General features: G+C 51.1%; 1 non-coding gene across 1 annotated transcript; it reads left to right on the plus strand.

The window, feature by feature from the left end:
• Nucleotides 1-8963: 8963 nt before the first annotated feature.
• On the plus strand, nt 8964-9070 carry LOC147707120 (U6 spliceosomal RNA). Its single transcript, XR_015296949.1, has one exon. It is a non-coding gene; the product is annotated as a U6 spliceosomal RNA (small nuclear RNA).
• The last annotated feature ends 4048 nt before the right edge of the window (nt 9071-13118 follow it).

The following is a 13118-nucleotide window of genomic DNA, read 5'->3' on the forward strand; positions in this document are numbered from 1 at the left end:
GCCATCTTGAATTCTGACTCCTGCATTTTTCACACACAAGCGGGCCTCCAGGTTACTCAAGTTATTTAGGTTATTCACGTTCAAGATTGCTTTCTGTACTTTTTGAGATATTTTCTACTTTTGTAAGCTTCACTAAGATAAGGGGCTGAAACATATGGGAGTGCAGGAGAACATGTGAGAACCCCTTTGCCTTGGAATGCTTGCATGGACCTCGGCCATCTCCAGTAAGTTTCCTTGGCGCAGAAGAGGTCTTCTCAGAAACTTCTAGTGCATTGAGATTAAAAAACTGGGGATTCTTGATTGGAAGGTGGGATTTTGACATGAAGGACAGACATGTCTATTCAGAGTAGCGGTTCCTGGCTTGCGGAGTGTCTTGACCCCAAGGCTGTGAATCCCCTTGTCTGGTGTGGGCTAAGATTAAATTATTGCAGCTGGTGAGGCATTTTCTCTGAATACTGGCATTGTGATGTGTGAGTGTGTCTGTGTGCACATTCAAGTCTCCAGTGGTCATAATCATTTGAGGCATTCCATGTATATATCTTTATGTCTTTTCATTCTTTCCCTTGACAGCTTCCCTTTATTCCTTGTGTCTGATTACTTGCATTTAACAGTGCGTATTTCTTGCATTGAATGTCCAGTATTATTATCATTACTATCTGCATGTATTTAACAGTTGCATTTGACGTGTGTGTTATTATTGCTTGCACATATACATATATACATCCATATATACATTTGAATATAGTTTCATTTGACATCTGGTAAGCTTTTTTGTTAGAGACTGTTGCACTAATAAAACCCCACGCTTTATTCTGAAAACTGTCTTTGGATGTGCATCATTTTATTAGAGTGAATCAATCCCCTATTCAAGTGTTTTCTTGCTTGGCTATGTGTGTGCCTCCATGTGGAAGTGGAGTATTTCTTTTATTTGGGAGTGCGAAACAAGACACTGCCCCAGATTGACAAGGAGGTATAAATCCGAGGCAGCGCCAAAAACTAACACGATGCAAGAGCACGTGTTAGAATGGTGAAAAGAGGAGAAGTACTTTTAATTCTCCTTTTTTTTCCTTTTTCTGTGTGCTGCATTCTGCAGCACATATACAAAGAGCAAAATGGAAATAATGATTGTTTATGTAGAAGAAGGTGTCCCTTCCTGCACATAAATAATGATTAAATAATGACGATTTGCTACTTCTATTTGTGCTGCATTCTGCCGTTAGTGACCCCAAAACAATAGTGCCTTGGAAAAAAAGTCAGTAGAGAATGCACGGCATCATGTAGGAGGAGAGGTGTAGGTGCCATGACGAGGCCAGCTCCCGGTTGCCACAGGTTAGGCCAGGGTACGAATTGCAAGGAGGTGAGGCATCAAGACCAGGACAGGGGAAGTTAGGCGGTGTCAGCAGTGAGTCTTCGGTTCTGGTGAGGTGATGCGTAGTCAAAGATTTTGTGAAGTCAAACTCATTGGTTATCGGCACTGCAATAACGGGATGCTGGTGATGTCAGAGTTGGTGTGAGCACTGGCATCAAGAAGGCTGATAACTGCAGGCGTCAAAGGGCATTGGAGTTGCGGTGTGGTGCATCGTGCACTTCACAAGTGGTGCCTCCCGCCTCAGATCAGGTCGTGGCATCACTGGTGGAGTTGCTGACGGTGTCGGAGTTGTTTTTCTTGCTTTTGCAGCTACAACCACACAATTTTCAGAGCCTAGGAATTGGAATTGGTGCCCTTTTAAATAAGGAGGTTACAAAAAGGGTAAACCCAGAATCACTGGGACCTGGGTACTAACTAGAATGCAAAAGAGGGATCCCAGTGTACTTAAATATTTTCAAAGGAGAGACAACTTAAATCAAAACAATTTGTGCCAAACTTACAAAGAGGCGAAAGAGTGAGTAATTTGCAACCCAATGTTATTTAATCACATTAGTGGAAGTAATTATTTACATATATGAATTTTCATTCAAAAATCTCAAAATCACTGAAATTGGCGGTGCCCGGGAAGGGGGGGAAGTGCGAGGTAGTTAGTGACAGGTAGGATAGGTGGGAGGTAGTGACAATAAATCACAAAAAAACTCTGGTATAGGAGTGTTTATATAACAAATAGACAACATATAGACATTAGAAGCAAGATGCCATACATCACACACAAAATCACAGTTACTAAATCACTGTTGAATAGTTGTTGGCAGGTTACATAAAGTTGACGTTTCGACCCCTTGTCTGTAGGTGTTTATGCCCTTACTGTTAGGGTCTTCATCAGGACTAGTGTAGTGTGAAAGGGACGGTTGGCACCTAAAAAGAAAGGGCAGTGTTTAAAAACTGGACTTAAAGTGAACAATTAAAAAGCAATCCCAGTGAACTGGGCAGGGCTACTTGTATTTACCATGAGAGGGCGACGGGGCGGGGGTAGCTCTCACAGTCCAACTGTTGGGAGGAAGAGGGGTCCAAGGCTCTCCAAGGTTTCAGGTAGGTAGAAAGGAGACGTCACCTGAGGGATCAAGGTGACTGTTAAACAGGGGATACACGGTACTCAGTGAAGGAGAACTTTATACAATGGTTGGCCCCTGATGCACTAACTATCTGTGTGACAAGAGTGATGGACACCGGAATTGGTGATGCAATGGTCCTTCTTAATGGGACTTCAAAATCTCATTCATTGGAGTTTTGGAATCAATCCGGGTAAAAAGAACAGAATCAATATGGGGAAGAGCATAGAGACAGCCAAAAATGAACTTGTGTGTCAAAGGGCAACAAGTTGTGACTTGTATAGGGACACTTTGGGGGAAAGGCAAGTGAAATCTATTGTGCGAATGTTTTCTTAAACAGACAGAAAGGGTGAAGGCATCACAAACGCAAAGGAAATGGGTGGTTAATAATGAGCAACTAAAAAGGGGTGTGAGGTCGCGTTTGCTGTGACTGAAATCGGGTGACTATGCCGGTGCTGTCAGTAGACAGCAAGGTGACAAGGGGATCATGAATGAAAATAAATGAGTTAAACAAAAGAGTGAAGTAAAGCACGAAATACGACTACAATGGGTGTTTAAAATAAAGTCTACTCTGCTAAAAAATTGCCGTAGCCTGACCGCAAGATTTGAATTCTGCTTAGGCTAGTGAAAAGACCTCAGGAAAGTAAACCTGGTGAGCCTGAAATGTGAAAGGTGGCTGCGTGAATGATCGTATTATAAGGCCGGGGCACCATTGTGCGTCTATTTTAAGCATAAAAGGCGCTGGCTTACCTGAAGCTTTACTTGGCGGCGTCCACAAGGCAACCGTCTTTGTTAGCGGCACGCATTAATGAAGGGATGGAGTTACGCTTCTAGCATGCACGCTCAGAGACCAGCGTGATGCGGGGCATTGATTGACAATGAAAAAATACTCCCAGGGTTTCCTGAAGCGTCGGTGGACGCTCGGAAGTAGGGAAAAATCTGCGGTTGCTTGGAGTGTGGAACTTGGGAATTTGACAAATGAATTATGGAAAGCGACTGCGCTAGGTGTCAGCAGTAGTCTTCTACTTACTTCGACTTACATTACGGTCTCACCCCTGAGCTGGAAGCCGGAGGCTCAGTTTTGTAATTTTAAAAGTGTGCATTTGATGCTTATTTTGTGACATTTTATTTGATATTTTGGCAATCTTTTTAAAAACTGAAAGCCTTACTTTCGGAAATCGCCTTATCCTCACGCTGTTCCCAGCGCAGCAGATTAAGTGCTGACGCTGTGGAAGAGAGGGTGAGCAGCCGCCATATTGGGGGGAGGAAAGGGTTGCGCTCCAGTTGCTGCCACCTCCCGCCCTCCCAGGCTACTTAACCACCATCAAAGCGCGAGCGCGCTGACTTACATTACAGTCTCCCCCCTGAGGCGGAAGCTGGGGGCTCAGTTTTGTAATTTTAAAAGTGTGCATTTGATGCTTATTTTGCGACATTTTATTTTATATTTTGGCAATCTTTTTAAAAACGGAAAGCCTTACTTTCGGAAATCGCCTTATCCTCACGCTGTTCTCAGCGCAGCAGATTAAGTGCTGACGCTGTGGAAGAGAGGGTGAGCAGCCGCCATATTGGGGGGAGGAAACGGTTGCGCTCCAGTTGCTGGCCGCCTCCCGCCCTCCCAGGCTACTTAACCACCATCAAAGCGCGAGCGCGCTGACTTACATTACCGTCTCACCCCTGAGGCGGAAGCCGGGGGCTCAGGTTTGTAATTTTAAAAGTGTGCATTTGATGCTTATTTTGCGACATTTTACTTGATATTTTGGCAATCTTTTTAAAAACTGAAAGCCTTATTTTCGGAAATCGCCTTATCCACACGCTGTTCCCAGCGCAGCAGATTAAGTGCTGACGCTGTGGAAGAGAGGGTGAGCAGCCGCCATATTGGGGGGAGGAAAGAGTTGCGCTCCAGTTGCTGGCCGCCTCCCACCCTCCTCAATACTGGATAAAAGGGGAACGTCATCTCGTCCGCGCAGCGGGCGGGCGCAGCGGGCGCAAACCGAGGGAGCGGACTATGTACTCATCTGCTGATCTTATACAGCTGAGGTCACTCCATGGTTGCATATGCCCTCAGTGTGATCCTGAAATCATCCCCCGTTCTACAATTACTAGCTGTCGCAGCTGTAACTCTTTCCTACCATTCATTAACAAGAAAGCCAGTCCTTCAAATGGATCTAATAACAAAACAAAGAACATTATAATATCACTTATTACCTCCTCGTTAGTCTTCCTCGCCACATGAGTTACAAAGTGAGCTTTAGCTCCACAACAGAACCCTCCAAAGCAAAAAGAAACCACCTCCCACCCCCTCCCAACATGGCCGACCAGTCCCACCTGACCTCTATAAGAGGCGGGCCGGCCCAACCAATCAGCCTGTTTTTTTTGTTCTGCACGATTCTCTCCAGAGCACTGTTCAGGTAAGATGGGCCGGCGTGAGCTGGCCCTGGGGTTTTAGGGTGTGGACCTGCTCTAGCGGTCTCTGGTACCTTAGGCCTAAAAATTCCCCCCCCCTCTTCCTTCCCCCGGTCCTGTGGGGCCGGTTAGGTGCTGCTGTAGCGTGCCATGGGTCTACAGGGGGGGGGGGCGGCCGGGTGGGTGGTGTTGTGGTACATGCCTGTGTCCACCCCGGTCGTTACTGAGGGGCCCGAGCCTTTGAATGGGCTTGTGGGTACTGCGCATTCTCCTGTATGTAGTCAGGCCTGGTGTTTGTCACTCCCCTCCGGTAGGGGTGTTTCCTGTATTCCTGGGAAAGTTTTTGCCACTCCGCAATTGCGCTCTGACTACATGCATGTGCCTCGGTACGTGTGTTGCGCATGGTTTTACACCCTCAGGCAGCAGTTGGCGCTGTGGCACTGCCTGCGTGTGTGATTCGACTGCTCCCCGAGTTGGGGTCATGGATATACATGTCCCAGGTTCGAGTCCGCTGTGAGTCTCGCATTTCTATTTGATAATGGGGGGAGAGGATTTGGCATATTGGTCAAAGCCAGTCGAATTCGGTGCTGGTGAGCCGGGCTCGGGTCTCGGCGTCTCTGGCTCGGCATTCGGGGAGGCTGTGCTGAGCACCGTCTACCTCTGTTGCAGTGTAAGCACTGGTTCCTAGAGACACCGTGCTGGAGCCTTGCAGACAGCGGCGCTTCGGCGACCGCGCTGTTTTTTGTGAGGCCGCTTGTACGGCGTCTGACCATGGACCTACGTCATGTAAGCGAGGCACGAGAGCAGAAATGCTTCTCTTGTCCTCGCCACAAACAGACACTTGAAATATAACTATCTGTCTGTAGGACGGAGGCTTACACGGACTCGGTCCTACCTTTTTCTCGACGATCCGGACCGGGTGCCCCCCTCCTGCGAAACGCTGGTCGCGGCCGAGTCGCCCAGCTGCCTCCCTTCATGGAGGTGGCTGCCCTACGGGCCGCGGCGGTTTTGCTGCGCTATGATTGGTTCCGGGCGCCTCCCACATCTCGGGGGCGGGCCCAGAGTATTTGAACTATTGCACTTCGAACACGCAATTGCTGTTGACCTGTATACTCGAGTAATTGCGAGTGCTGTTCAGCTATGAAAACCTCCTGGTGCGTTCCCGTCGTCGGATTGGCGGCGCGTCTGTCTCCTTCTCGGAGGTCCGGGGAACCAGTTCATTTTTAAATGTGCTCGGCGTTCTTGTGCCTTCGGTGCACGTCATGTGGTGCTGGTGAAGGTACGGACGGTCCGCACGGGCCAGGGTTCGAATCCTGCCGGTGCTGTGGCCCTGTTTGGCCGGGCTGTTGACATTCAACACGAGGTGAAGGGGTAGTGTTTATCCCGTCTTCGTGCAGCCGTAGGGCCTGTGAGGTTGCCTCATGTACAGAGTGCCGGTGCTTAGCTGGCGCGCTCTGAGGGGGCGCGGTGCGACATGGGGACAGTCCCCCTTTGTCCGTGTTCCCTTTTTCTGAGGACTCGCCCTGGGCCGTCGGGGTGAGCCGGTCACGAGTGTTCCACTCGTGTTGTCCCGTTCTGCGGCGGTGGTGTTGCGATTCAGACCCTGGTGCAACAGGGTTCGATTCACCACCTCAGCGGGTCGTGGACTCGATATCCCAGGGATCAGTTCTTGCCTCTGGGCATGGCTGGTTTTTTTCTTTCTCCCCGCGTCGGCCCTTCGGGGCTTTAGTAGCCTGGCCTCCTCCTTGGGCCTCAGGGAGTGGGCCGGGTTGGGTCTTTCGGGGCTAGTGACTCAGTGGTTTGATGCATCTACTGCTGGGGCTGGTGTTGACCTCGTAGTCGCAGGTTCAAATCCCGGCGGGCCCTCTCGGCCTTTCGGCCATCAGTGGTCAGTGGGATTCTTTCCATTGCGTTGGGTTACAACTGACATCTGTTAGTCAGCGCCACGATCCCCGTAGGGGTGAATGGGCACCCGACTTGTTCAGGTGTTTTGTTATGACACAGCGGCTTTCGTGCTTACGCCTTGTGCCCTTGCAGGGGGGGTTGTGCGCGATTTTCACAGCAGGTTGCGCTTCTGTGTCGGCCGGCTTGGCCCCTGCGCAGTTCAGGTGAGGACGTCCCGCCCTTGCATGGGTGGGGTCCTTCGGCGGGTCCGGGCCCGAGTTTCGGCGGTGACCGGTCTCATGCTGGTCGGCCGCCCCCTGTCTCATCCTTGGAGACTGACTTTCGGCCCTCTCACTCCAGGGGGTCCCCTGGGGGGGAGGGGGGGCGGTTGCCTCCGTTGCATACCGTACTGGGACGTGGCTGTCCCGGTTCTCGGGCTCTTCGGGCTTGCGGTCCGGTCTTGCGGTTTTCCGCAAGGGAAATGATTCGATCCCCGGCACCGGAGGCAGGTTAGCCCTGCACCATTTGACTCTGGACTATAGCTTGCTTGTTCTTCCCGTAGGCTCCCAGTGCAGGTATGCCTTCGGGTAGCTGAGCGCTTTGCCTTCACGGGAAATCCATTTGGTACCCACCGTCTCGGCGGGTTGGGGTCCCCACTCCTTCCGTTGTCTCTCCTGTAGGTTTTTCTGGGTCCATGGATTGGCCTGTGGGGCCGGCCTGCGTCTGTGGGTCCCCGGTTGCGGGTGCTTCCATTGAGCTTGCCTTCGGGCCCGTGCGGGGGGGGGTGCTGTGCTCCTGGCCCGCCTGGTGGATCTTATTCGCCGGGTGTGGGTCTTGGGGTTCCCTGTCTGGCCGTGTGCTTCCTCACGGCCTCGTCCCCCCCCCCCCATGGGTATGGGGCTTCACAGCTGGCGGTGTCTCTCAGCCGTCGGCTTCCGGGCCTATGTACGGTGGTCCCTTCGGTCCTCGTCTCGGGCTTGTCCTCCTTCGGGGGGGCGTGTGCCTGGTCCCGGTACTTCCCTCTGGTTCTTTCAGGGGGGGGAGGCGTCCTTTGGCGCCGGATCGGTTGGAGGTCGTTGGGTTCTCCGGCGGCCGCTCAGCACCTCGTGCTTCGGGGGTTGCTGGATGTCTTCCTGGCGGCCGTCTTTTTGCTGTGCTCGCTTCGGCAGCACTTTTACTAATCTTGGTTGAGGTGGCTGGCTTGGCCCCTGCACGGTTTCGTGTGGCATTCCCATTGCCGGTGCCTAGGTCCCCGGGTCTTGGTCGGGTTGGGCGCCCTGGTGGGGGTGTCACCGGTCCTGGCCCTTCGGGCTGTCTTCCCCCGGGGTCCGACGGAGTCGGGTCTGGCCTTCGTTGCATGGTCTCGCCCTGCCCCGGTGGTGTTTCGACGCCTAGGGCCTCGGTTCGGTCTGCCTCCGAGGTCTCTGTTCACGAAGGGGGGCTCGGCCCTCCGGCCCGGGTTCTGCTCCTTCTTCCGGGTCCTTATTACCTGTCTTTCGCGTGGCCTTTCGGTCTGCTGGGCGCATCTCCCCCGTGCCCTCTGAGATCGCGGTTTCTCGGCAGGAGGCGCTTGGGCTGGGCCGGGGTGCTCATGGGCGCTCGGCTCGGCGGCGCATGGCCTTGTTTTGGAACGTTGCAGTGGTGTGGTGCCTGGCACCCGCGCGTGGTTGCCACGCGAGTCGTGGTGCGTTCCTGTTTTTGGTTCCCGGCGGGGTCCGCCGCCCCGGGTGCCCTCTCCTATGGCGAGCTGAGGGTTCGAGCCTCCTGGCCGATCCCGGATCTTCCCATACCATGGTTGGGTCCCCCGCCCTCGGCATCGGTGTTGTGCCGGCTCCTGTCGGCTGGCCTGCCTCCTTCGGCAGGCCCGGTTCTTGTGCGGATGCTCGGGGTTGTGGCTTGCTACTGGGTTCCCGCAGGTCTTCCACGTGCTCTGCCTCTGCCCGGCGCTGGGCGCCCTTCTCGCATTGGCACGGTCGGCGTGGTGCTGTCCCCGCCTCCGTGGTCCCCTTGCGGGTCTTGGTTTTCCGGTCTGGGGGTGTTCCTGGAACGTGGCCCCTTCTTTCCTGTGGGCCCGGTGGGCGGCCTTGCGGGCCTTCCACAGTCCGGTGTGCGACGGCCTGTTTTCCTTGGTGGCTCGCTTGGCTCCGATAATATTTATCCTTCGCCCACGGGCGCTCTGCCGGTCTCTCCCTTGGGTGCTCGCTTCGGCTGCACAGATGCTAGTAGGGGTTCGTTACTGTGGAGATTTGCAGGGCCCCTGCGCGAGGGTGACTCGCCATTTCGTGTGGCGTTCCACAGGAGTTTTCTCTCTCGTTCTACGAGCTCTTCGGGGTCCGCCCTTTTGGGTCCCGGCCCTCGGTGGCTTTGCGGTTCCTCGCCCTTCTGGTGGTTTTCCCTGGTGGCGATGGTGTCTGCTGGGCAGATGGGCGTGCGGGGGTCGTTCCTCCGCTCCCCGCCCTTCTTGCGGGTTTTGCCGGACGGGGTTGCTCCTCCGGCATGTCCCCCGTGTCCTTCCCGGGGTCCCTTCCCTGGGGCCTCGGACTCAGGTGGTATCTTTGCCGCTGTTTCCGGCCTACGTGGCCACTCCCTTGTCCGGGCTGGTTGTTCGGCGTGCTGTTTTGGCTTCTCTTAGCCGCACGTTTTTTTTCCTTTCCCGGTGGGATGACCTGTGTTATGCCTTTTGGGCCCGGTTCGGTCGGGCCGCTAGCCCTCGTTCCTCCTTGGTTTGCGGGCCTACACAGGCTGGCATCCTTCCCTACGCTTCGCTGGGTTCGGTGGATCCGGCGGGGGCCCAGGGTCGGTCCGCGAGGTGTGGCTCTGTTCCCTGGGCCCCCTGAGTGGGTGTATCCTCTGTGGAGTTTTCTCTGACTTCGGCGTGGTCGTCCCCCGCCTGGTACATGGGTCTCTAGCTGTCCCGGGGGGACTTCGCTGGGGCCGTTCTGAGTGCTGGAGCTGCGGCTCCTGGTTGGCCTCCTTTTTCTGGAGGTCTTGATTTCAGGTTTCCTGTGGTCCCTGTTTTCTTTTCAGTTGTTTTACATCAACCTTGGGTTGGTTTCTCTGCATCACCGTGTGGTGTCGTTGTTATGGTGGTCAATGAAGCCTTGTTGGCTTGGGTATTGGCTCACTTTGTAACTCATGGGGCGAGGAAGACTAACGAGGAGGTAATGCCCCGGTTACTTACCGGTAATCTTCATTACTCCGAGTGTAGTCTTCCTCGCCACATGAGTTCCCTCCCCCCCTCCCTGTCTGGCTATCGGCTTCATTGTTTGCTTGGTAGATCAGGCTGATTGTTTGGGCCGGCCCGCCTCTTATAGAGGTCAGGTGGGACTGGTCGGCCATGTTGGGAGGGGGTGGGAGGTGGTTTCTTTTTGCTTTGGAGGGTTCTGTTGTGGAGCTAAAGCTCACTTTGTAACTCATGTGGCGAGGAAGACTATACTCGGAGTAATGAAGATTACCGGTAAGTAACCGGGGCATTAATGCCCGATCGTTGGGCAGACACAGACAGGAGATAGCTGATCTGATTCAAGATAGGAAAATAGATTTACTATTTATCACAGAGACATGGATGGACGAAGCGTCAGATCCAGATTTAGTGGTGACTGTACCGCAGGGATGCAATGTACATCGGTTGGAAAGATAGGGAAAAAAAGGTGGGGGCCTGGCAATAATCACCCGAAACATCTTCTTGGTCAGAATATCTCCCATACCTTCAACAACATGCGAAGCCTTCCACTTCGCCATCAAGCTGACCCCTTCGTATAATCTCAAAGGAGTACTTAGATATAGGCCGCCTGGTCCCTGCTCCCAATTTCTGTCCAACTTTATGTCACTGATTGAATCCCGTGCAATCGAAGATTCCTTTTTGGTCTTGGGTGACCTAAACTTTCATCTAGAAAAAACAGATGATATTGAAACCCAAACCCTAACGGCCGACTTGGAAACCCTGGGGCTGGCTCAATTGGTAAAAGTACCCACACATGAGGCCGGTCATACGTTGGATGGTATCTTCTCCAACATAAAAGAGATAACAATACATGATATCCTTCCCCTCACCTGGTCCAATCATCACGCCATTTTTTGTACTATTTCTACCGGTCACGCTCCCATACCCAAATATGTTCCCTTAAGTCAAGAGCCTTTTAGAGTTTGGAAGGACATTGACTAGAGCGTTGTTGATCAGTTCTCGCCCTACTATTTCCGCAGACTCTAACATAGCTGCGAAACAATTCTCCGTTTGGTTAGGCAGTGCGATGGACACATTGGTGCCTTTCAAGACCATATGTAGAAATAGGAAGGTGCCCTCTGCACCATGGTTCACAGAAGATTTAAAAAAGCAAAAGCAAGCCTGTAGGAACCATGAAAGAAACTGGCGAAGGTCCTACGACAGGGACAGTAAACTGCTATATAAGGAGACACTGGTCATTTACAAAAAGATGATTAATGGGAACCATGTAGTGAATTCTTTTCTAGCCACAGAGCAGAATCCAACAATACAATCAATGTGGAATTTTCCACCTGTCAAGGGCCATCATCGATGCGGGCAATGCAAGGCATGTACAACTACACTACAGACAAAGAGCTTTACACACAATCAGCAAAGACTTGACCCCAAAGGATTCACAAATTGCAACTCCATTTATGTTATCTATGGAATCCTTTGCACATGCGACCTGCTATATGTGGGCCAAACTCAACAGAAAGTAAAGGCAAGGATACTACAACACCAGAGCAGAATACGTTGCCAAGTACAGGGTGCGCCCCTTGTCGATCACTTTGTTAGTCAATCACATTCCCCAGATCAAATGAGATGACTGGTTTTTGAAAAACTAGAACTAGGCCCTAGAGGAGGTGATATAGGCTCAATTCTTAATGTAAGGGAGTCAAAGTGGATGCTTAAGTTTGGCTCTATCGCCAATGGGCTACACAAACAAGATACCAGTAATGCACAGTTGACATGCTTGGGTCTGCATTAATGAACCTCCTTGACACCGTACCATGTAGTAATTGTGTTCTAAACATCTGCTTAGAACTTTTGTGCCTATGTTATGGTATATTTTGTTTTGAATCATACACGAAAAATGTGTCTAAGATCTTTGTGGATTGAGAGGACTTATCAATTAACCCAATACTGTAACTGTGATATATGAACTTCTAATTGTGTTCTCACCATCTGCTTCGAACTTTTGGGCCTATGTTATGGCATATTTTGTTTTGAATCATACACGAAAAATGTGTCTAAGATCTGTGTGGATTGAGAGGACTTATCAATTACCTCATTACTGAAACTGTGATATATGAACTCCTAAATATTTTTTTCTCCCTGGGATTGCCTTAATTCATCAGATTGTGGGTACATTTTTATTCTCGTTAAAATAATCACTCGTGTATCCACTGCAACTGACACTTACCATGTCCTTTAGTTAAGTGACATAACTTGCCCTTTTTTCCAAATAGTCCTAGCACTATTAATACTGGTGTTGAGCCATGTGACTGCTGAATTACTTGTTATTGCATTTAGATTTTAATTAGAAGACTACAGCTGACACCTAGCGCAGTCGCTTTCCATAATTCATTTGGCAAATTCCCAAGTTCCACACTCCTAGCAACCGCAGATTTTTCCTTACTTCCGAGCATCCACCGACGCTTCAGGAAACCCTGGTAGTATTTTTTCACTGTCAATCAATGCCCCGCATCATGCTGGTCTCCGAGCTTGCACGTTAGAAGCGTAACTCCATCCCTTCATTATTGCATGCCGCTAACAAAGACGGTTGCCTTGTGGACGCTGCCAAGTAAAGCTTCAGGTAAGCCAACGCCTTTTATGCTTAAAATAGACGCACAATGGCGCCCCGACCTTATAATACGATCATTCGCGCAGCCACCTTCCACATTTCAGGCTCACCAGGTTTACTTTCCTGAGGTCTTTTCAGTAGCCTGAGCAGAATTCAACCCTTGAGGTCAGTTTACGGCAATTTGTTGCGGCGTAGACTTTATTTAAAACACCCATGGTAGTCGTAGTTCGAGCTTTAACTGACTCTTTCGTTTAACTCATTTCTTTTCATTCATGATCCCCTTGTCGTCTCGCTGTCTACTGACAGCACCGGCATAGTCACCCAATTTAAGTCACAGCAAACGCGACCTCACACCCCTTTTTTAATTGCTCATTATTAACCGACCATTTCCTTCGCGTTTGTGATGCCTTCACCCTTTCTGTCTGTTTAAGAAAACATTTGCACAATAGATTTCACTTGCCGTTCCCCCAAGTGTCCCTATACAAGTCACTACTTGTTGCCCTTTGACACACAAATTAATTTTTTGCTGTCTCTATGCTCCTTCCCAGATTGATTCTGTTC

The sequence above is a fragment of the Lissotriton vulgaris genome, chromosome 6, assembly GCF_964263255.1.
Source record: "Lissotriton vulgaris chromosome 6, aLisVul1.2, whole genome shotgun sequence".
NCBI classification, from domain to species: domain Eukaryota; kingdom Metazoa; phylum Chordata; class Amphibia; order Caudata; family Salamandridae; genus Lissotriton; species Lissotriton vulgaris.